This window comes from Oryctolagus cuniculus, chromosome 5 (genome assembly GCF_964237555.1).
Source record: "Oryctolagus cuniculus chromosome 5, mOryCun1.1, whole genome shotgun sequence".
Classification (NCBI taxonomy): domain Eukaryota; kingdom Metazoa; phylum Chordata; class Mammalia; order Lagomorpha; family Leporidae; genus Oryctolagus; species Oryctolagus cuniculus.
Genome location: NC_091436.1, coordinates 16,845,331 through 16,870,811, shown reverse-complemented (window position 1 = coordinate 16,870,811; position 25,481 = coordinate 16,845,331).

The window sequence follows — 25,481 nt, the reverse complement described above, 5'->3', positions numbered from 1 at the left end:
TGAAGTGTGTGAAACGTAAGAAAATTATCTCATGCTGGGGTCTAAAGGATCTAGTTGGCCCACGCTGAACATTTGAAAGTCTGTTCCCTCTGAGGGTTTGTGGAGTTTCCAAATTCACTGTACTAAGTATGCATATTCAATTTGTATCCAATTAGAGCAGCTGGGTAGAACCTGGAGCCTTGATATTAATTCATTAGTTCAGGCATCAACGTGGGAGGTAATGCACAGGCATCACACAGAAATATGCATTTAAATTTAAATATGCGTTTAAATCCATACATTGGAGCAAATTCTCTATAGTATGAAAGCCTGAAAATGTTCCCATTGCAACACATTTTTTTTTTTACAGGCAGAGTGGACAGTGAGAGAGACAGACAGAGAGAAAGGTCTTCCTTTGCCTTTGGTTCACCTTCCAATGGCCGCCACGGCTGGCGCGCTGCGGCCGGCGCACCGCGCTGATCCGAAGGCAGGAGCCAGGTGCTTCTCCTGGTCTCCCATGGGGTGCAGGGCCCAAGCACTTGGGCCATCCTCCACTGCACTCCCGGGCCATAGCAGAGAGCTGGCCTGGAAGGGGGGCAACCGGGACAGAATCCGGCGCCCCGACCGGGACTAGAACCTGGTGTGCCAGCGCTGCAAGGCGGAGGATTAGCCTACTGAGCCGCGGTGCCAGCGCAACACATTTTCTAAAACCTTCAGAGTTAGAGTGTCCTTTCACTTTTCAAAGCTGTCTCTCTGTAGAAGCATGGTGTTCAAGCAGAGGGGCCATGCGATCAGTTTCATATCGTGAAAAGACCCTTTTCTGCAGCCCAGGAGATAGACCAGAGGTGAGCAGAGTTAGGATAAGCCAGAAATGACCACAAGGCAACCCAGGAGAGTAACAGAGCATCTCCAAGCTATATTTGTTTAGCCAAGTGCCTGCCCTGCATAGAATAGTAGGTTCCTTGGATATGTCCAGCCAGAACCTGTGAATGTAACCTTATTTGAAAACAAAAGGTGTTTACAGATGGCATTAATTTAAGGATCTTGACATGAGATAATCCTAGATTTAATGGCAGTGTCCTTAGACAAGACAGAAGGGGATACACACACAGAGAAGGCCCTGGGAGGATGGAGAAGGCAGAGACTGGAGTGATGCAATGAGCCAAGGAACACCTGTCACCACTAAATACGGGAGAGGCCTCTCCCTACACTTTGGAGGGAGTGCGGCCCTGCTGACAGCTCAGTTCAGACTTCCAGCCTCCAGAACTCTGAGAGAATACATTTCTGTCATTGGAGGCCACCAATTTTGTGCTAATTTGTTGCAGCAGCCACAGAAATCCAAGTGCCCTACCAAAGGGAATCCCCAGAAATTATGTTTTGTTTTTTCCTCATTTTACTGCCTATGAAAGGTTTTAAAATACATAACCTTGAAGTAGACCTGCCTCATTCTACAAAGAATGACTTAATCCGGGCCAGTACTATGGCTTACATAGTAGGCTAAGCCTCCATCTGTGGCACCGGCATCCCATATGGGTGCCTGTTCCTATCCCAACTGCTCCTCTTCTGACCCAGCTCTCTGTTTATGGCCTGGGAAAACAGTAGAAGATGGCCCAAGTGCTTGGGCCCCTGTACCCACATGGGAGACCCTGAAGAAGCTGCTGGCTCCTGGCTTCAGATCAACCCAGCTCCGGCCATTGCACCATTTGGGGAGTGAACCATAGGTGGAAGACCTCTGTCTGTCTCTCCCTCTCTCTGTTCATGACTCTACCTCTCAAATCTAAAAAAGAAAAAAAAAAAAAAAAGAATTACTCACTCTGAGAAAAGTACCACCTCCCTGATTTAAAAATGCTTAGCTTAAGGCCGGTGCCGCAGCTCAATAGGCTAATCCTCCGCCTGCGGCGCCAGCACACCGGATTCTGGTCCCGGTCGGGGCACAGGATTCTGTCCTGGTTGCTCCTCTTCCAGTCCAGCTCTCTGCTGTGGCCCGGGAGTGCAGTGGAGGATAGCCCAAGTCCTTGGGCCCTGCACCTACATGTGAGACCAGGAGAAGCAACTGGCTCCTGCCTTCGGATCAGCGCGGTCCGCCAGCCATAGCAGCCATTGGAGGATGAGCCAGCGGCAAAGGAAGACCTTTCTCTCTGTCTCTCTCACTGTCCACTCTGCCTGTCAAAAAAAAAAAAAAAAAAAATGCTTAGCTTAAAAATGCCTCTCCCCTTTAGGAGTAGGGGAGGTGAAAATGTAATGATTAGGAGAGACAGGGATGCGGTGGTTCTGGATTACATACAGAACTCAGAATCATCCAGACCAGGCCACCACATCTGTTTGGAAGCTTTGGGCTACAAGAGACAGAAAATTTGACTTAAACAGCCTTAACCAATAAAAGGAGTGTGTTGGCTCGCATATTTTAAAAATCCCAAGCGAGAAGCTAGCTTTATCGAGTAACTCGGGTCTATAGATCTTGCTCCTTTCCACCTCTCTCTCCAGCTTTGCTCAGCACAAAGGGTTGTTAAAACTGTGAGAGTAAATGAGACTGCTCATGAGATTGTAGGCGATAAATAAAGGGAGAGAAGCCATGAGAAATATCAGCACCTAAGTGTGGATAGCGGTAGGGGAGTCAGCAAAGGGAAAGCCCAGAGTGTGCCTCCAGAGGCCGAGAGAAGAAAGGTTCACAAAACAAAATGGTTAGCACAGGCTGAGGCCACAGGAGGAGACGGAGCAGGGAAGAGAATGGCAGACAATGTCCTCTTATTGTGTTTGGTAAGTTGGTGTTGACTGATGAACTTGCAGGAACTGATTGGAAGAGTGATGGAATCAGATTTACTGCATGAGTGCAGACTGAGTGGAAGGGGCTAGAGGGTCAGAACATTTATGGCCTGAGGAACAAGCCAGAGGGGAGGGGAGGGGATCAGAAGCAGAGGAGGAGGAGGAAGAGGAAGGAAGAATGAGACTGACAGAGTAAGGCCTTGGGAAGAGGTGTAAGTGGAGGAGTAGCCTTGAACAGGAAAATTGTCTCTTGCTGTGGCTGGCCCAAGCGGACCCTTATACCCAACCCTCTCAGTAGAACAACTTTCTGGGGATCCACTGCTAATGACCAAATCATCTTCCACTAGGTCTTCCTCCCGAACACCATAACTGGATTAGGTGTCTACCTGCAAAGTCTCATTAATGTATGACTTTGGGTTTTCAAGTCCAGCATGAGTATGGGAGCCAATGTATGTTCAAACCATAGCCGGAGGTATGTGGACAAGTTGAGATGAGGGATGGATTATCAGAGGAAGGGGCAAGAATTTGAGACATTACGCAACTAATGGCCGCTATTCTTCACTCACTGAATGACTGTTCATCTACTAGGACTGCAGCAGCAAGGTACCAGTCACTGTGGCTTTAAACAACAGAAGTTTATCCTCTTATACTGCTGAAGGCCAGAAGTCAGAAATCATAAAGTGTTGGGCCAGCGCTGTGACGCAGCAGGTTAATGCCCTGGCCTGAAGTACCAGCATCCTATATGGGCGCCGGTTCTAGTCCCGGCTGCTCCTCTTCCGATCCAGCCCTCTGCTATGTCCTGGGAAAGCAGTAGAAGATGGCCCAAGTCCTTGGGCCCTGCACCCGCATGGGAGACCTGGAAGAAGCACCTGGCTCCTGGCTTCAGATCAGCACAGCTCCTGCCGTTGCAGCCATTTGGGGAGTGAGCCATTGGATGAAAGATATCTCTCTCTCTGTCTGTCTCTCTCTGCCTCTCCTCTCTGTGTAACTCTTTCAAATAAATAAATAAATCTTTTTTTTTAAAAAAAAAAAAAAGAAAGAGAGAAATCCTAGTGTCGACAGGACCATGCTTCCTCTGAAACCCCTCAGAGAGTCCTTTCTCGTTCCTTCCAGGTTCTGCTGGCCCCAGCCTTCCCTGGCTTGTGCCTACGACACTGCAACTTCTGCCTCCATCCACACATGACCATCTGCCTTCCATGTCTTCTCTTCCTTTTTAAAAAGAATTTATTTATTGGCCAGCACTGTGGCTCACTTGGCTAATCCTCCGCCTGCGGCACCGGCACCCCAGGTTCTAGTCCCGGTTGGGGTGCTGGATTCTGTCCCCATTGCTCCTCTTCCAGTCCAGCTCTCTGCTGTGTCCCAGGAGGGCAATGGAGGATGGCCCAAGTCCTTGGGCCCTGCACCTGCATGGGAGGCCAGGAGGAAGCACCTGGCTCCTGGCTTCGGATCGGTGCAGCACCGGCCATAGTGGCCATTAGGGGAGTGAACCAACGGAAGGAAGACCTTTCTCTCTGTCTCTCTCTCTGTCTATAACTCTCTCTCTGTCTCTCACTGTCTAACTCTGCCTGGCAAAAAAAATTTTTTTAAATAAATAAAAAATAATTTATTTATTTGAAAATCAGAGTTACAAAGAGAAGGAAAGGGAGGGAGAGAGAAGAGGGAGGAAGAAGAGGAGAGAGACAGAGAGAGAGAGATTGTCCATCTACTGGTTTACACCCCAGATAGCCTCAATGGCAGGCAGGGGCTGGTCCAGGCTGAAGCCAGGAGCCAGGAGCCAGGAGCTTCTTCCAGCTCTCCCACATAGGTAGCAGGGGCCCAAGCACTTGGGCCATCTTCTGCTGCTTTTCCCAGGCCATTAGCTGGGAGCTGAATCAGAAGTATATGAGCCAGGACTTGAACTGGCACCCACATAAGGATGCTGGAATTGCACCCACTATGCCACAATGGCAGCCCCTTCTCTTCTTCTTATAAGGGCGCAAGTCTTATTGAATTAGAGTCACCCTAATGTACTCATCTAACCTTGTTTATCATGTGATTGCCAAGGTCCAAAGCACAGTCAGATAGCTATTTGTTTTCCAGAATGCCATAGATCTATGCCCTCTGGGCTAGCTACTAGTCACCATCAACATGCAGCTACTTAAATTAACAGCATATTGAAAGTTCAGTTCCCAAGTGTACAGACAAGTGTAGGTAAAGGCTACTATACTGGCTATAGCACAAATCACAGAATATTTTCATTAGAGCAGAAAGTTCTATGACAGAGCCATTTGGATCTTCCAAGTAGTCCCTTGAACTCATTTCTCACGGCCTAGTGTGGTGCTGAGTGAGTGAGTAAACCCTGCGGTTTCTTGGCTTCTTCTCTCTTGCATCCCATCCAACAGACGCACAGCCATGGATCTGTCAAGTGCTCACTCCACGCTCCCACACCCACACTGAGAAACTACTTAACATGGGACATTGGGTGGACTTCGCCCTCCTCAACAGTAAAGACAGGGGAAACAATAGTCCTCATGAGAGTATCAAAAGAATCGACGAGATAGCGCCATAAAGTGCTTAATGTAATGCTTCACATACAGAAGCAGTCTGATAAATTTTAGTTTTTAAATTATTTTTATTTTAAACTTTGGCTGGACCTTCACACTATTTAACTGATACTTTACTTGTGATTGGTGAATTCTCTTCCTTCAGCGATCATTCCAACCCTTTAGTAATTTTTGTGCCCCTTCTCTGTCTTGCTGTCATGGGCTAAACTGTGCTCCTGACCCCTAGAAGGTCACGTGTTGATGCACTAACCACCAATGAGGCTTCATTAGGGGATGAGCCTAGGAGGAGCCTAGGGCAGGCCCTAACCCACCACAGCTGAGGTCCTTATCAAAAGGGGGAGCGTGATGGCATAGCAGGTGAAGCCACCTCTTGTGATGTCTGTATCCCATACAGGAGTGTGCAAGTCCATGATCCTCTGCTTCCAGTCCAGCTTCCTGCTGGTGCATCCTGGGAGGCAGTAGCTCCTGGCTCAGGCACTTTGATCCCTGTAGGAAACCCAGATGGAGTCCCAGCCTGGCCCAGCTCTGGTTGTTGCAGACATTAGGAAGATGGAAGGTTGGTCTGTCGGTCTGTCTGCCTCTCTCTCTCTCTCTCTCTCTGCCTTTCAAGTAGATAAAAATAAATTAAAATTTTGAAAAGAAAGGGGGAATGTGGAGATAGCCACACACACAGGGATGAAGAAGTAAAGAGACAAAGGAAGGGGTTGGCCATACACAAGCCCAGGAGACAGCAGGAGCAGGAGTCAGCCCTACCACTACCTTGATTCCAAACTTGTAGCCCCAGGAACATTGAGACAGAAAATTTCTGTTGTTCAAGTGATCCAGCTTGTGATCATTTGGTAGGGTTACCCTAGCAAATTAATATAGTAGGGATTTGTTCCAGAAGCCCCCATGGATTCCAAAATTTGCAGACATTCTAGTTGCTTGTATGACCTACACACATATGCAATACCTCTAGACTACTTATCATACCTAATTTAATGTAAATACATGTAAATGGCTGGTAAACTGTATTGGTTAGAGAATGAAGATAGGAAAACAATCTGTACATGTTCAGGATACATGCAACTTTTTTTTTCTGAATATTTTCCATCTGTGGTTGGTTGAAAGCCTGGCTTCGGAGCCTGTGGGTATAGACGGTCATAGAACAGTCCCCTATCTGTCCCTGGAATTCACTCAGAAGCATGGGGCTACCAACTCACCTGATTAAAAAAATTAGCTTGAGGCACACAACTGATCTGATTCGTACACTTCAGCTTTTTCCTCTTTCTTCTTGCTGGCAACTAAAGAATTGCGTGCACTCAGCCACCCGATCATTAAGGAAGTAGGGAGGGGAGACATCAAAGTGAACCACAGGCCAAATGGTGTTATTGCAGCAATATGCTTCCGAGATCACTTCTGGAGTGGGTGTCTGGCCTAGCAGTTAAGATGCCACTTAGGATGGCCACATCCCCTGTTGAAGAGCCTGGGTGCTAAGCCCAGCTTTGCTTCCAAAGCCAGCTTCCTGTAATGTGCCGTCCGGGATGCAGCAAGTTATCATTCAAACACCCAGGTCCTGGTCACCCACTTGGGACACCCCAGCACCTGGGGGCATTTAGGAAGTGAACCCGTGGGCAGAAGATTCTCTCTCTCTCTCTCCCTCTCTCTCTCAAGATTTATTTATTTATTTATTTATTTATTGAAAGGCAGTGTTACAGAGAGAGGGAGAGACAACAGAGAAAGAAATCTTCTATCCCTTGGTTCACTCCCCAAATAGCCACAACAGCCAGAGCTGGGCCAGGTCAAAGCCAGGAGCCAGGAACTCCAGCCAAGTCTTTCAAGTGTGGCAGGGCCCAAATACCTAGACCATCATCCGCTGCCTTCTCAGGTGCTTTAGCAGGAATCTGGATCAGAAGTAGAGTAGCCAGGACTCAAATGGGTACTTTACTTTTTTTTTTTTTTTTTAAGATTTATTCATTTATTTGAAAGGCAGAGTTACAGAGAGAAAGGGAAACACACACACACACACACACACACAGAGAGAGAGGGATCTTCCATCCACTGGTTCTCTCTCCAAATGGCCACAATGGCCAGGGCCCTGCCAAGCCAAGCCAGGAGCTTCTTCCTGATCTCCCAAGTAGGTGCAGGAGCCCAAAGACTTGGGCCATCTGCTGCTGCTTTCCCAGGTGCATTAGCAAGGAGCTAGATCGGAAGTGGAGCAGCCTGGACTCACACAGGAACCCATATGGGATGCCGACATTGTAGATGGCAGCTTAACCCACAGCACCACAGCATTGGCTCCCAAACACTCACCCTGATAGGGGAGGCCAGCGCTGCAGGCAGCGGCTCAACCCAGTGCTCCTCGTTTTTTCATTTTCTCTCTTTCTCTGCCTTTCAAATAAAATGAAAATCAATAAACTTAAAAAAAAATCCCTCCTATGTCCCTGAAGAGCCAGATGAACAAATTGTCTGCAGCTATGTTGACTATGTTCTGCTTTGGCCGTGGGAGCGCCAGCTCCTGATACTAGGGACACCTGTGGTGCTTCTGCTCCTGTAAGCCACTGCTCCCCCAGGTGTGTAGTGTGATGGTTTCCTCCATCCTCTACCCACTTCCACTTGCTTCTTGCCACCCCCCACCTCATGAAAGCCTGCTTTGTGTGTGGCTTTGGACGAAGCAGAGAAGGCCCAGAGCCCATCACAAACTTGTCTTTTCCATTTGCCCTGCCACCCAGCCCTGCCCTCTCCCTCTTAAACTCCTGCAACTGGTCCTATTAAACCACTTTCAAATCTCAGAAGAAGAGAACAGGGATGGTCATCAGAACTCAATCCAATCACCTCTGGACACAGGCAGGATATTTAAACTCTGTATCAACCTGGCACCAGGAAACAAATTTCCAGCCAACAGATCACTGCTTAGCACCCACTTAGGCCATTGTGTTTTTCATTGATTTTCCGGTTGCTAACATCACACAAACCATCAATGAGTTACTGGAAAATTGATCAAAGGGAATCGAAATACACTTGTGAAAACATGAAGTTCTATAACGATCATAAATCTTCTTTCCTAGCGGGAGTGGCTCTTCTACACAGCCTTCTTCCCGTGGGCTCTCTCACACCTCGTGACTGTTGTTGAACACGGCAGACCGTTCACTGCTGTTCTCCCCATTAACTTGTGCACACCAGAGGCTGTGCCTGTGCAGCAGAAGGGGCTGCTACTGCAGAATTCCCAGGAGGCCTCCGGGGGCCATCTGGGTTGATGGAACCCTACGTGTGATGAGGGAGAGGCCTTCAAAAGCTCTTGGAGGTGGCCTGATTCTGTCCTGTGTGGCTGTCCCCTGGAGCAGTGCTCACCTATCCCCATCTGCCACCACCCCGCAGAAGAGATGATGGATGTAGGTCCCAGAACTGTCTTTTCAGTTGGGAACTAAAGGCTGACAACGATGATCACTTTAAGGTGGACAATGATGGACAAGAGCACCAGTTGTCTTTAAGAAAAATGAGTTGGGGCAGATGTTTTGCCTTTTGCATCTCACATTGAAGGACCTGGGTTCCATTCCCAGCTCTGATCCCTGACTCCAGCTTCCTGCTGATGCAGATCCTGGAAGTCGCCACTGATGGCTCAGGTATTTGGGTTCCTGCAATCCCCTAGGAGATCTGGATTGAGTTCCCAACTCCTGGCTTCAGGCCTCCAGCTGAGACGCAGGCATTTGGGGGAGTGAACCAGCAAATGGGAGCCCTTTCTCTGTGTGTGTGTATGTGTGTGTTCATCTCTGTGTGTGTTTCTCTCTCTATTTCAAAAGAAAAAATGGAGAAGAATGACCAGTTTAGGCACTGACGCAAAGGATTAATTGCATCTTGTTGAAGAGGAGGCAATGCATTATGAAGGGAAGTGAAGGGAGTCTACTCCTTGTAATCACTGGCAACTTCCCTTGGGGGTTTCCTGTGCTCTTCAGGTTGAAGTGTGGTTCGGGGTCTGTGCAGGGGGAGTGGACAGCGCTTAGTAGCTGCAGAGGAAGATGCAGAGTCAGAAGACAAAGAGAAGGAGGAGGATGCAAAACTCTTATGTGTATTCAGAAGACTGTCAGCCCCTGGAGTGGGTAGTTAGGACCACAGAAGAAAGTAAACCCGCTGCTGAAGAAGATGACCATGAGGAATGATGACGATGAGCAAACTGGAGATGCTCCAGTGAATAAATTCATGTGAATTTCTCCAGCCCGGAATGCACATAAATCAAGCTAGAATGGAAAAGACTCAAAGTCGCCAACACTGAGACCAAAAAGCCCAAAGTTCTTCCAATAAACAAGAAAAAACTCTAAAACACCAAAAGACTTAGTTCTGTAGAAGACATTATGGCAACACTGCATGCAAGTACAGAAAAAGAGGATTCTCTTCCCAAAGTGGAAGCCAAGGTCATCACTTGGATGAAGAATTGAGTCCAGATGTGTAGGAGGCCATCCCAGATCTTTGGCAGTGGAGGAATCTTTTGAAGAAAGCAGTCTAAATAGTTTGTTAAAATTTCCTGTCTCGGGGTCAGCGTTGTGATGCAGCTGTTTCAGCCACCATTTACAAAGCTGGCATCCCACATCCAAGAGCCAGTTCATGTGCAGGCTACTCCACTTCAGATCCAGCTCCCTGCTGATGCACCTGGGAAAGCAGCAGAGATGGCCCAAGTTCTCAGGCCCGTGTAGGAGACCAGGTTGGAGTTCCTGGCTCCAAGCTTCAGCCTGGCTCAGCCCCACGGCTGTTACAGCCATTTGGGGAATGAACCAGTGGTTGGAAACGCTTTCTCTGTCTCTTTGTCTTTGTCTCTCTCTGTCCCTCTTCCTGTCAAATGAACTGGTTAATAAGTCTTTAAAATTAAAAAAAAACATCTTATTCATTTCTGTGCCAGTTGGTATCGGACTGTCCTGTTTAACAATGCAGAGTAGGAATTTCCCTGACTGTATTTAATAAATTCTGTCCGAGTCCCGTCGCCAAGAATGTGTTGTCCAGAATGTTGTTTATTTCTCAAAGATGGATCCCCGCCCTTTACTTGGATTTAAGCATGTGTAGAATGCTGTGACAGGACATGAAAGTAGCCGTGGTCAGAGGAAATGGTGGGGAGATAAAAACGTGTGTTTGAGGGACAGGTGTTGTGCCCACATCCCATATCAGAGTGCAGATTTGAGTCCTGGCTGCTCTGCCTCTTATCCAGCTTCGTGCTTATACCTGGGAAGGCAGCAGATGAAACCCAAGGGCTTGGGTCCATGCCACCCATGTGGGAAACCCAAGTGGGGCTCCTAGCTCCTGACTTCAGCTTGCCCAGCCCTGGCTGTTGTGGGCATTTGAGGAGTGAACCAGTAGATGGAGGATCTCTCTCTGTTTTTCCCTTTCTATCAACCACTATGCCTTTCAAATAAATAAATAAATCTTAAAAAGAAAAAAAAAGGGTAAGTTTAGGGGCAAGCCTTGGCCTAGCCGTTAAGATGCCAGTTAAGACACCAGCATCATACATCAGAGTGCCTGTGCCTGTGTTTGAGACCCAGCTCCACTTCTGATCCAACTTCTTGCTAATATGCACCACAGGAAGCAGCAGGTGATGGCTCAAGTACTCGGATCCCTGCCACCTACATAAAAGAATTAGATTAAATTCCTGGCTACTGGTTTTGACCTGACCAGGCATTTGGAGAGGGAACCAGTGGATGAGCACTGTCTGACAATCTGTCTGTCTGTCTCTGTCTCTAATTTTGATTAAAATATCAAAATCTCTAAGAGTTTCATTTTGATGCAAAATATTTTTGAAATCCACTCATGGTTTTTTCATAATGCATATTTTCCAGGACTTTACATATAGATAGACACAAGGGGTTCTGGCCCAAGAATTGTACTCATACATACACAATCAGCCCTCCATTTTAATGGTTTATTTATTTATTTATTTATTTATTTTTGACAGGCAGAGTGGACAGTGAGAGAGAGAGACAGAGAGAAAGGTCTTCCTTTTGCCGTTGGTTCACCCTCCAATGGCCGCCATGGCTGGCGTGCTGCAGCCGGCGCGGCGTGCTGCAGTCAGCGCACCGCGCTGATCCGAAGCCAGGAGCCAGGTACTTCTCCTGGTCTCCCATGGGGTGCAGGGCCCAAGCACTTGGGCCATCCTCCACTGCACTCCCTGGCCACAGCAGAGAGCTGGCTTGGAAGAGGGGCAACCGGGACAGAATCCGGTGCCCCTACTGGGACTAGAACCTTGTGTGCCAGCGCCGCAAGGCGGAGGATTAGCCTATTGAGCTGCGGCGGCGCCAGTCTTTAATGGGTTTTACATTCACGTATTCAACCAACCTTAGACTGTAAATATGTGCATCTATGCTAAATATGTATAGACTTTTCTTTCTTGTCATTATTCTCTAAGCAATATAGCACAATAATTATTCACATAGCATTTCCAATACTTTTAATGCTTTTTCATGTAAAAACCTTGAGCATCCTTGGACTTTGGTATCCTCAGGGGTCTTATAACCAATGCACCTCAGACACTGAGGGAGGACATGACAAATGATGAACAGGTAGATGATTGGTAGACAGGAGAGAGAGAGAGATTTTCAATATATGCATTTTAATACTTGCCAAGGATTAACAAACTTTTTCAGTATATATGTATCCTAGGTTTTGCAGGCCATAAATTCTCTCAGTCGTATGTTTTTATTACAACCCTTATCCATGTAATAACCATTCTTAGCTCCTGGGCTGACAAAAACAGGCCTCAGGTTGTAGTTTGCAAACCCCTGAGATAGACCACCCATAAAAAATTTTTAGCTGCATTTGGAATTTAGTAGGAAATATTACCAGTGGTGAGACCGTCATGGATAAGAAATAGGAAAATAGAATCATTTAAATCTGATGAATAATGACCATTAAGAATAATCTAACCTGTGCATCTCAGGACTATTTTTTTTAAAAGATCTATTTATTTATTTGAAAGGCAGAATGATAGAAAGAGGGGGAGAGACAAAGAAGGAGAGACACACAGAGAGAGAGAGAGAGAATCTTCCATCCATCGGGTCACTTCTCCAACAGCTGCAATGACTGGAGCTGGGCCAAGCCAAAGCCAGGAGCCCAAAACCACATCTTGATCTCCCACATTGGTGGCAAGGTCCCATCTTCCACTTCCTTCCTAGGCTCATCAGCAGGAAGCTGGATCGGAAGCAGAGTAGTCGGGGCTACAGTTGGCACTCCAATATGGGATGTTGGCATCTCATGTGGCATCTTAATCCACTGTCCCACAATACTAGTCCCCAGGGCTATTTTTTAGCAAATATGTCTATAATAAATATCTAAAAATATAATAAAACATACATTCACAAACAAGAGGTCAAAATTCCAATTTGATACTAGAAAATCCAAATGAAAACCTTTTTAGCTTAGGAAAAGAAAATCTCATTTGTTTTTTCTCATTTTTAAATTGGAATTTTAAACTCATATTTTAAAGTGTTTTTTTTTTTTTAAGATTTGTTTATTTGAGTGGCAGAGTTATAGAGAGAGAGGGAGAGACAGAGAGAGAGGTCTTCCATCCACTGGTTCACTCCCTAAATGGCCACAACAGCCGGAGCTGGGGCAATCCGAAGCCAGGAGCTGGGAGCTTCTTCTGGGTCTCCCACTTGGATTCCCACTTGGGCCATCTTATGCTGCTTTCCCAGGTGCATTAGCAGGGAGCTGGATTGGAAGTGGAACAGCCGGGGCTTGAATCAGCACCCATATGGGATACCGGCACTGCATGCGGAGGTTTAACCTACTACACCACAGCTCCAGCCATGTTTTGGTCATTTTGAAGGAGAAGCAATGATGGAGCCTTCCTTATTGAAATTTATTACACCGTAGGCGTGGTTGAGGGGTTGAGGAAGAAGGACTGTGTTTCATCACACCTTGTCTGTTGAAAGAAGAAAAAGACACAAAGCTGAACAGATTTGGCTCCTATTGGCTGAGCGGGAGCCCCATGAACTCGAGCAAGAAACTTGATTTCTATGGGGCTCAGCTTTCCTTCAAGAGCGTCCAAGGAACAGAATGAAGCATTTGTGAGTGGACTTTATAAACGCTCAGAGGGTATGTTCATGCAAATTATTATCTTTTTCAATTGCCATTTGTCATGCTTAAAAATGCCAGGGCTCAAGATGACTTCCAACAGGCTTCTGGAATCCACACAAATGACTCAGCCCTTCTCCTTGAATCTATTCTTCAAATGAACATTTATGGGGACCCAGGCACTGAGCTAAGTGCTGGGTTTGTGAAAACAGGGTTGGCCTGTCCCTTAGAGGGCTGATAGCCTCAGGAATTATTACAATCATGGCTCAAAGAGAAGGGGATGGCAGGCAGTGTTGGGACCCAGCACCTGGTTTGGGATGCCATGCCTTGGTTTAGAGATGTTTAATCTGCAATCTAATGTGGTCCAAATATATTCATCAGATAGGCATCGAATCCTTAGAAATATTTAATATGCAAAATTCAAAAGATATGAAAGAGTCTGCAGGCAAAATTCCCTGTGCTGGGTTGAAGAGTGCCCAATGAATTCATGTCCACTGGGAATCCGTGTATGCACCTTATTTGGAAATAGGCCCTTTGCAGGTGTAATCAGGTTAAAGTGAGTTCATCCTGGTTTAGAACAGGCTCTCAATCCAACGGGACTGGTATTCTAGAAAGAGGGGAAGGTGGACACAGCCACGCAGGGAGAACGTCCTGTAGGATGAAGGCCAAGAGTGCGGCGCTGCATCTGCAAGCTAAGGAATGCTAAGAATTGCTGGCACCCCCTAGGACTAGGAGAGGATCCCCCCTCCCCCATCCCACCCCAAACACTGAGAAAGTGATTGACGGGCACTTCGATTTCAGAGCCATTCAGTTTTGGAATCAGCCCTGGGACACTGACAGTCATTCTTCAAACTCCTGGCCCCAGCTTCAAGTTCCTCTTCCCAGAACTGCCCGATGTCATCAGTTTCTCGTGAATTCCTTCAGTAGCACATTCAGGCTGTTCTGCCTCTTGCTTTTCTCCACAAACAGTATCCCTGGAAAACCACTGCAGATGAATTTCAAAGAGCATCGTATTATTTTGTATCGCTGCCTGGGCTTCTGCAATAGAATCCAAGCGGAAAGGGGGCTTTTATTAAATGTATCCTTGGACACAGTTAAAGATGGAGAGACTTCAAAGAACAGCAGGTGTCTTAATGGTTTTCTGTTGCTATGACTGAATACCTGGGAGCAGATATTTTATAAAGAAAAGAAACTTATTTCTTACCAGTCTGGAGGTGGGAGGGGCTGCTTCTGGGGAGGACTTTCTTGATGGGGGGACACTGTGCAGAGCCTCAGGGTAGCTCAGGGCATCACGTGACAAGAGGGGTGCATACAAGGAAAAGAACCAAACTGTCTCAGATGACCCATGACTCCACGTATGCATTAGTCCACCTATGCGGAGTCCTATGACCTAATCACTTCTTGAAAGCCCCACCCCTTAGTGCTTGCCAGGCGGATTCGATTTCACCATGTGTGTTGGTGGACACAGTCACACCTTAGCAGCAGGTGACAGATGATGGCATACAGAGGAGGGAAGGGTGTCTACAGTCAGAGAGACCTGGGGGTGAGTACATGCTACCATTATACCTTTGGAGGGCATGGTCACAGAGTGTGTGTTCGTTTCCTAGGGCTCTGTAATGACGTACCACAAACTGAGTGGCTCAAAACCACGTTCCAGAGGCTAAAAGTCCAGAACCAAGCTGCAGAGGGCTCTCTCTTGATCTCTCTCTCAACTTTCTCTTACTCTCTCGCCCTCACCCCCAGCCTGTTGGGCTTCCCCCACCTGCCAGTTACCTTTCCCTTAAAAAAAAAAAAAAAAAAAAAAAAAAAAAAAAAAAAAAAAAAAGAGTTGGCTCAGGGCTCTTCAATGTGGGATGTGGGCATCATCACTGGGATCTTCACCACTAGGCTAAACGCCCACCAAACAGTGTTTCTGTTTTATTTTTGTTTTTTCTGCAACAGCCAGGGCTGTGCCAGGTGGTAGCCAGGAGCCTGGAACTCCATCAGGGTTTCTCACATGGCTGGCAGGGGCCCAAGCACTCTGGCCATCTGCTGCTGCCTTCCCAGGCACACTGGCAGGGAGCCGGATTGGAAGTAGAACAGCCAGTGGGGGGAAAAAAAAAAACACACACACACAACTAATGAAAGATCTCTGTGAATGAGATCCAAGAGGAAAAACAGGCCATCAAAGAAGGAGGCACCTTTCTCTGAAGGGAGGAGAGAACTTTGACTATGACTTGTCTAAATAAGATTGGAGTCAGTGAACTTGAAAGGCTTCCATAGCCTTAGCAGCTCATGAGAAGAGCCTAGGGTGATTACTGACTCCAAAAACAAGAATGTCAATTGTTAAATCAACAACAGGAGTCACTGTGCACTTACTCCCCATGTAGGATCTCTGTCCTTAATGTGTTGTACTATGTGAATTAATGGTAAAACTAGTACTCAAACAGTACTTTATACTTTGTGTTTCTGTGTGGGTGCAAACTGTTGAAATCTTTACTTAGTATATACTAAATTGATCTTCTGCATACAAAGATAATTGAAAATGAATCTTGATGTGAATGGGATGGGAGAGGGAGCGGGAGATGGGATGGTTGCAGGTGGGAGGGAGGTTATGGGGAGGGGGGAGCCACTGTAATCCAAAAGTTGTACTTTGGAAATTTATATTTATTAAATAAAAGTTGGCCGGCGCCGCGGCTCACTAGGCTAATCCTCCGCCTAGCGGCGCCGGCACACCGGGTTCTAGTCCCGGTCGGGGCGCCGGATTCTGTCCCGGTTGCCCCTCTTCCAGGCCAGCCCTCTGCTGTGGCCAGGGAGTGCAGTGGAGGATGGCCCAGGTGCTTGGGCCCTGCACCCCATGGGAGACCAGGAAAAGCACCTGGCTCCTGGCTCCTGCCATCGGATCAGCGCGCTGCGCCGGCCGCAGCGCGCCGACCGCGGCGGCCATTGGAGGGTGAACCAACGGCAAAGGAAGACCTTTCTCTCTGTCTCTCTCTCTCACTGTCCACTCTGCCTGTCAAAAAAAAAAAAAAAAAAAAAAAAAAGTTTTAAAAAAAGGAACTAGAACAGCCAGGACTCAAACTGGCACTCCTATGAGATGCCAGTGTCACAGGCGGCAGCTTAACCCACTGTGCTACAACACCAGCTCCACTGTGTTCTGTTTTAACTTCACCACAGGTCTGTTAATCCCTAGGATTAGCCTCGCTTTAAAGCTGAGAAAATGAAGCTCTCGAAGATACAATTAGATTAAGTTACCCTAAGTTAGATAGAAAATCAATATGGGGCCTGAGATAAGGGCCTGCCTCTTCCAAGGTAAGGCTTTTTCTTTATATAGGCAGGATGTCCAGTGCCAGCTAGAGGGTGGTGATCTCTTCCATCGGCCGGGTCACACCCCCAAATGGCCATGATAGCCTGGGGCTCCCTTGTGGCCCAAGTGCTTGAACCATTCTTCAGTAACTTCCCAGGTGCACTGACAGTGAGATGGGTTGGAAGCAGAACCGGCACTCTGATGTGGGATGCTGGTGTCACACGCAGTAGCTTAACCTGCTGCACCACAAAGCCAGCCCCAATCCACAGGTGACAGATTCCACACACAAGGAACTCAGAGGAGAGCGCCCTGGGCTAAGGGTTTGGACTTCATCCAACAAATTGCATAGGAGATGAAGACAAGAGGACATACTTGAGAACTATTACGATGGACAAATGCATAGGATTCCAATTCTGCCTTGGGAGAGGGGAGGCCGTCAGAGTCCTGTCGTTCTGTGTGTGGCGGGTGACAGCCTGCTGTCAGGGGTTCTGCATCAGAATCACTAGGGCTTTTCAGAAACGGAGATTTGTGCCTTCTAACCCAATCAGGCTCCCAGGGGAGGAGCCTGGGGAACTGAGGGTTAACAAGCTGTCCAGGTGGTTGTCCTTGGAGTATGGTGACCACAGGCCCAAACAGATCAATAGAGCAGGATCCTGAATGAGGCAGGGGTCCAGCGAGGGGGCAGCAGCTTTGCTCACGCACGGGCTGCTCTGGGTCTGCAGGGACGCGAGCAGAGACTTTCTCCTGGGAGCAGGGACAGAACAGAGGCAGAGTCATAAACAGCTCACCACCACCTTTACAAAAACACCTACGCCTGTCCCTCGTGCTAAGTGTCTTGTGCAGAGAGACAGGAAGGACTGGGAGCGAGGACAGGACAACAGGAAAGAGGGAGGCACCAAAGGCCGGGAACAGAGGACATTTGGTCTCGAGGCCGGAAGTGACAATCCAGGAGTGTCCACCGACACAGGAAGTCCCATCACATTCCTGTCTGTTAAAGAGGCCCCTGCAGAGAACTGACTTCCGGTCACCCGGGCCGCGGCCGAGCTGCAGATAGAGTCCCTAAAGGTTTATTCTGAAGGAAGGAGATGGGGAGGGAGGAAAGGAAAGGAAAGAGGAGAAGGAGAAGGAACAGATGGCAGCGGCAGCTTGCAACAGCCGCTCTGGGAACACCTTCTGAAAGCTGAGGTCAACCCTTGGTCCCATTTTCAGGATAAGCTGGTTTTCTAACCCCAGTACACAACCCTGGGCAAGCTGCCTTTTTTTTTTTTTAATATTTATTTATTTATTTGAAAGTCAGGGTTACACAGAGAGAGGAGAGGTAGGAAGAGAGAGAGAGAGAAGTCTTCCATCCAATGGTTCACACCTATTGGCTGTATCGGCCAGTGCTGTGCCAATCCGAAGTCAGTAGCCTCTTCTGGGTCTCCCACGTGGGTGCAGGGGCCCAAGGACTTGGGCCTTCTTCTGCTGCTTTCTCAGGCCATAGTAGAGAGCTGGATCAGAAGTGGAACAGCCTGGTCTCGAACCGGCACCCATATGGGATGCTGGCGCTTCAGGCCAGGGTGTTAAACTGCTGCACCACAGCGCCGGCCCCGGCAGGCTGCTTTTATGTGCACCAACACTGGGACACAGAGAGCCTGTGGTTAAACCGCACGCTGTGGCTCACCCTCTCCTCCACGCCCTTACGCACCTGCTGATTGCCACTGTTCTCAGGACCCTCCAGAACATCTCCCTTCTTTCTGAAATGCAGAGTCCAAACAGCCACAAGAACCCGTTCACCAGCGGGCTTGTGGTTCCGGCTTCCCAGACCCTTACTCTTGCCCTAGGTTGCTGTCCCCTGAATTCCGCGCATGGCTCCCTGTCACTTGTGTTCTGTTTAAAGCAGCCGGCATTTCTCAGCAACAGAATAAACTAAAAACACTCTTCCTCGTTTCATGTCTGGGGAGTCTTGCCCTTAACTCAGCTGAGCTGGCTTTTGCCAAGTAGTATTCCAGTTTCCCAAACTGTTCTTCTTAGAGCAGGAGTTCTCTGCTGCTGGCTCAGTGATCAAATCAGGTGGGAGAGAAGTCGTAAACCCATCGTCTCAGAGATTTACGGTGGCATCAGCGCGCAGGAGCGCTGGACGTGCTGCAGTTGTTGGCTCGGCACTCCCCTGCCCTGCTTTTCCCGACACTCCAGCCTCCACCGTGTCTTTCTAACCTCCTGGGGCTGCACCAGCCTGGCCCCCTGAGTCCCCTTGTGGCAAAATAATAGCCCCCCATAGTTTTGAATAATTGACAGATTTCAGAGTTTTTCCTTCCTCAAATGAGATATCTTTGGATGGATTATTATTATTACAAGTTTTTTCATTATTATTGTTAAAATTATATATAGTTACAGACAACATAGATGAAGCAAAAGAATAAAAAATACTGATTTTCTCAAGGAAAACCAATGCTAACATTGCGTTCTCGATTTTTTTTGTATATATGCACAAGATATGTACTTCAGTGTTTTTTAATGAGATCATGTCATAATGTATTTTTTTAAAAAGATTTATCTATTTTATTTGAAAGGTAGAGTTACAGAGAGGTAGAGAGGTAGAGAGGTAGAGAGGTAGAGAGAGAGAGAGAGAGAGAATCTTCCATCCGCTGATTCACTCCCCGGATGGCCACAACAGTCAGAGATGCGCTGATCTGAAGCCAGGAGCCAGGAGCTTCTTCCAGGTCTCCCACATGGGTGCAGAGACCCAAGGACCTGGGCCATTTTCTGCTGCTTTCCCAGGTGCATTAGCAGGGAGCTGGATCGGAAGTGGAGCAGCCAGGACTCAAACCGGCGCCCATATGGGATGCCGCCACTACAGGCAGCAGCTTTACCCACTATACCACAGCGCTGGCCCCTCATAATGTATTTTTAAACAAGTAGATTGGTATCATCTCTCCACATCAATAGTTAGATTTTTGTAAAGTTATCTTAACGGCTACAAAGGGTTGTTCGTGTGGCTGTACGTTAATGGATTTAATTAATCCCCTATGTGAGACATTCAGGTGACTTCCAACTTTATTCCAAACAGCCCTGGGATGAGCATTTTAGTTATGTCCCTGCAAGTGTTCTTAGTTAGTCCCTCAGGATAGATTTGCAGAAGTAGAATTACAGTCTTCCTTCAATGTGGCACTGAGATCCTTGGTGGGCACCAGGGCGCACAGGCCCCTGGGGGGCTTAGGCACGGTAGGAAGCCACCATTCCCCTCTTAACACCTGTGCAAATGCCACGGGATGTTTCTCCTGGTTTCCTGCGGCTGATCTGATGCATTACCACACAGGTGGTAGCTTAAAAAAACAAAGATCCTGTGTCTGGATTCTGGAGATCCAAAGTCGAGAAGTTGGCAGGCCCCAGGGGAGAGCCCACCCCTTGTCTCAGCCAGCTTGAGTGGCTCCAGGCATTGCTGGTGGGTGGCTGCCTCCCTCCAGGCCGCCTCTGTCTTCACATGGAGTCTCTACTTCTCCCTCTGTCTTTGCTTTCTCCTCTTCTCTCTCTTCTGAGGACTCTTGTTATCCCATGTAGTGCTCATGGGAATAGCATAGGATGATCTGAACTCAAGACTCCTAATTTAATTCCATCTACGAAGATGCTTTTCCCAAACAAGGTCACATCACAGGGTCCAGGGGTTCAGGCCAGGGCATACCTTTTCAGAGGCCACTATACAATGCACTGCAGTGTCCTTTCAGCCCATAAGGAGTGGGTATCAAATTAGCTCATGCAAGCAGACATGTGCAAGCTACTGACTCTCTCTTAAAATGCAATCCCTGTGCAGGCATTCTGTTCAGATGCCCCTTGGGACACTGGCATCCCACATCGGAGTGCATAGGTTGCATCAGCTCTGCTTCCAGTTCAAGTTTCCTGTTAATGTGCACCCTGGGAGTAGCAGGTGAAGGTTCAAGTAGTTGGGTTCCTACCACCCACAAGGAAGACCTGAATTGAATTCTGGGCTCCTGGCTTTAACTTGGCCCAGCCCCAGTTATTGCAATTGACCAGCAAATGGGAGCGCTCTCTCTCTCTCTCTCTCTCTCTCTCTGAAATAAATTGAAATAAACACATAGATGTGGAATGCAATCTTAGGTGGCACCCAAGTCGTAGAGTGGTGGTGTTGACAACCTGGCTGAGAAGGTGTGCAGGAGCCGAGCAGGCCGAAGCGTGCGCTGGATCGAGGGCACCTTGGAACAGGAGACTCAGGTCCTCAACGTCTTGTTCAGGAGGCCAGAGGGCAGGCCAGGTTGTGCTTGCTGTCCTCGGGGAGAAGCTCCCAGGCCCTCCCTCTCTGGATCTGATCCCGGCCTGTGCAGGCCTCCTCTGTTTGTGACCGAGAGGAAGATCGGGGCCCCAGAAACCCCACACATAATCAGCGGGACTTGGACGAGTGTCCCACGGAGGTCCTGATTTACAGTTTTTTGAAAAGCAAATCACTCACATATCTCAACAAGTGTCCTCAGAGGACATTCCTGAGTTTCAGTGGGAGGAAAAATGAGTTGCTTTATGAGCTCTTTCAGCATGTTTCGGGACTGGTGAATGCTACAATCTGTGCAATGTACAACCTTATCTCCACACCAGGCCTGAGTGTCAAACACACACTGTCCCTGAACTCGCGAGTGCTGCTCTCGGAAAGTTCACGCGTAGGTGAGTTGTGTGCCTCTCAGAAAGCCTTTTTTTTTTTTTTTTTTTTTAATTTTTTGACAGGCAGAGTGGACAGTGAGAGAGAGAGACAGAGAGAAAGGTCTTCCTTTGCCGTTGGTTCACCCTCCAATGGCCGCCGCGGCCGGTGCGCTGCGGCCGGTGCACCGCGCTGATCCGGTGGCATGAAGGCTGGGCTAGAGACCCTACGGTCTGCTGATTCCTGCTGCGTGCAAGATGGAGCTGTCGTAGCTCCCTGCGCCCACAGGTCCCCCACATCTGCATCCTGGGCAACACTGGGCCTCAAAGCAGGCAGGGAATGGGGAGGCGGGCTGCAGCAGAGTGTCCCAGGGGTCCAGCAGCCTTGGGCGTTGTTGAGGGAGGCCCCAAGGGTAAGAGTTTCAGGGGTTCAGACTGTCACCGTGGCATGGCTATAGAGGGCCAGAAGTGTCTGCATATGTGTCCAGAAAATTCTGTCAGCTAGGCCTGCCTTCACTGCTGCTGTCTGGCTAACAGAGACAGAGAAGCTATGAACAGGAATAGATAGTAGCGTATTCCTCTCCTAGGGCTGCAGTTAGGAACCACCCCCAGCTGCGTGGATTAAGACAACAGAGAGGTAGTCTCTCCCAGTGCTGCAGGCCAGAAGTCTGAAATCAAAGTGTCAGCAGAGCCAGGCCCTCTTCCTGGCCTCTGGCTGTTGCCAGCAATCCGTGGCATTCCTTGGCAAGCACAACTGTATTGGCTGCCTCTGTTGTCACACAGCCATCTCCTGTGGATCTACGTCTTCACCTGGCCTTCTCCTGTCCACGGTCTCTTCTTACAAGAACTCCAGTCCTATTAGATTAGGGACAGCCCTAATGGTCTCATTTTCATGTGAATACCTCTGCAGAGACCCTCTTTCCGAATAAGGTGACATTGACAGGTATCGGGGGTTAGGATAATTTACCCCACCGTGGAAGGCATAATCCATCTTCCCACCCAAAATAAGGGTGTAATCCACAAAAGCCATGATGTGTCACCATAAAACTTCCACAACTGCAGTTTTCTGCCATTGGACCATATTGAATAAACCTAATCACTCTCAGCAAAATCCTTCAAGAGATGTAGCACCCTCCCAGTCAGCCTCCAGTTATTTTCTCAAGGCTAAATTCTCCAGATATGCATGGGATACCCTTTTGACCATTTAACCAACATGGAGCCAAGGCAAAAAAAAAAAAAAAAAAAGGATGAGAAGAAGGAGAAGCTCCTTGCCCCTCCCAAAGCGAAAACCAAAGCCAAAGCAAAGGCTTTGAAGGCTAAGAATGCGGTGCTAAAAAGGTGTCCACAGCCACATGAAGAAGAAAATCCGCTGGCACCCACCTTCCAGTGGCCCAAGACACAGTGGCTCTGGAGGCAGCCCAAGTATCCTGGAAATGCCATCCCCAACAGAAACAAGCTAGACCCACGATGCCACCAGTAGGTTCCCCCACCAGTGGAGAAGCTGGAAGACAGGAACACACTTGTGTCCATTGTCGATGTCCAGATCATACAGGCTCTGAAGATGTTGCCTGACATTGGTGTAGCCAAAGTCAATATTCTGAGCCTGTCTGAAGGAGAGAAAAGTGGCATTGGCTTGGCTCCTGATTATGATGCCAATAACATTGGGATCATCTAAATTGAGTCTTGCAGGCTAATTCTAAATAGATGTCTTTTCACCCTGATAACCTTTTTAGGATCCTGGTCACTGGGCTCTCGATGTGATTATTGTCTAAGCCCATTCTAAGCCAAAGCTTCCACAAATGAACACATGGATATGGTCTGATGGATGTGGAAATCAATGGCACACTTACCTCTTGGGAGCTGAGCATTACATCCCTAATAAAAACTAAAACTGTGTTCAGATTTCTGTTTTGTTCTGGTTTGCTTTTGGTTTATTTGCTTGTTTGTGTTGCAGGGGAGTCATAGAGTTTAACAGCCAAGCTAGACTGTTGACACGGAACAAGTTTGCAGTCAGCTGAAATCTCTTAAGCTTTTTCATAATAATTCTTCTTAAAACACATCTCCTAGTCATTATCCATGCTATTTCTCCTGCATATTGATTCTTATTAGATTTCTTCTTATGGCTGTCAGTACTTCAATGTAGCACATGGAAGCTCTTGTGAATTTTGACCTGTCATTCTTGTATTAACCATGCGACCCAGCTCTGGTCATCTGCCTACTAGCAGGAAAAGACAAGGAAGAAAGAGAACCAATATTTATAATAGTAAGATCCCACTAAGTTGGAATAGACAATTGCCTCTAACTTTTTAATTGACGTCAACACACATACAGAAAAGCACACAAACGTAAACTCACAGTTCCATGAAGTATCACAAAGCAAATACCTGTGTAACCACCCATGTCAAGAAAGAGACCCTCCATCTGGGAATGTTTTAATAAGCATTTTTTCTCATTAAATTCTCAGAACTGTTTGGTAATTATTGTTAAAGCTAGTTTAGAGGTAGCCGGCGCCGTGGCTCAATAGGCTAATCCTCCACCTTGCGGCGCCGGCACACCTGGTTCTAGTCCCGGTTGGGGCGCCGGATTCTGTCCCGGTTGCCCCTCTTCCAGGCCAGCTCTCTGCTATGGCCAGGGAGTGCAGTGGAGGATGGCCCAGGTGCTTGGGCCCTGCACCCCATGGGAGACCAGGAAAAGCACCTGGCTCCTGGCTCCTGCCAGGATCAGCGCGGTGCGCCGGCTGCAGCGGCAGCCATTGGAGGGTGAACCAGCGGCAAAGGAAGACCTTTCTCTCTCTGTCTCTCTCTCTCACTGTCCACTCTGCCTGTCAAAAAAAAAAAAAAAAAAAAAAAGCTAGTTTAGAGGTGATGGGACAGCCTTGCCCAGTATCGTGCAGCTTGGGAGTGACAAAGCACACAATGACTCCCCACCGGGTGCTATTCCCCTGTTGACACTGGACTTGAAGCATGGAGATGTGGCCACCTACCCAGACGAGATTGGTAGAAGGACGTCCCAGGCAGGGGAGGCCGTGAAAACAAAGGCCAACAGGCAGGAGGCATGGACTGGGGGCAGGTGGTCCCGTTTTCCCAGGGCACCAGCTTCAGGTAGAAGAACACGGTTCGAATTCAGCCCAGCTTTGGTGGACAGGCTCACAAAACGGGATTTTTGTTCCATAACCAAGGGAAAAGCCATGAAAGCTTTTGAGAACTCTGCTTTCCAATAAAATCACACCCTTTAAACACCAGTGGGCTGGGACAGGTGTTTAACACAGTGTTTAAGACGAGGGAGTGCCTGGGTTTGAGTCCTAGCTCCGTTTCCAATGCCAGCTCCCTGCTAATGCACACCCTGGGAGCCATAGATGACGGCTCAACTGCTTGGATCCCTTCTACTCCTGTGAGAGAATCTGATTGAGTTCCAGGCTCCTGGATTCAGCCTGGCTGTTACAAGCATTTGGGGAGTGAATCAGCAGATGGAAGATCTTTCTCTGTCTTTTTCTCTGCCTTCTAAATGATGAAATTAAGTAAATCAAAATTCTTAATTTTTTTTAATAAAGGAGATATACGTACAAATAAAAAAGGACAGCATCCCAGCCTTCAGTCCTGCAGGTGGGCAGGCTGTTCCAACTCTGAGGTCTTTGGAAAGTGACAGCCTGGACTTCGGGGAATCGGAAGTTTTAGGGTTAAAGTGAAAAGAAGGAAATGACAGCTGAGTTCCAGGACACCGGCCCAAGGGCAGGAAGTCCACTGGGCTAGAGAAGGCTGGCTGCAGGGTGGCTGGGCTTCCTGCTGGCAGGAACAGTTCTCAGTGCCGGCTGCAAACACGCCCACTGCTCAACACTTCACCTACGTGAGCAAAGTGGTCTGGTACTATAAAATGGGCACTTCCAGCTAGGTAACCTCTAATTAACAGCAATAAAGTGACAGGTGAAGAGACAAGATTTATTATAGCAGAGTGTTATTAAAAAAAAAAAAAAAAAAAAAACACGGGGGCTGCTGGTTGGTGTAGCAGTTAAGCCACCACTTGGGTCACCTGCATCCCATATCAGTGTCTCGGTTCACGATCCTACTCCACTTCCAGTTCTAGTCCCTGCTCATGCACACTGGGAGATAGCAGTGATACTCACGTAGTTGGGTCCTTGCTACTCAAGTGGGAGACCTGGATTAGACTCCGGGCTCTTGGCTTTGGCCTGAGCCAGCCCTGGCTGTTGTGGGCATTCAGAGAGTGAACAAGAAGATGGAAGATCTCTTGTCTATCTGCCT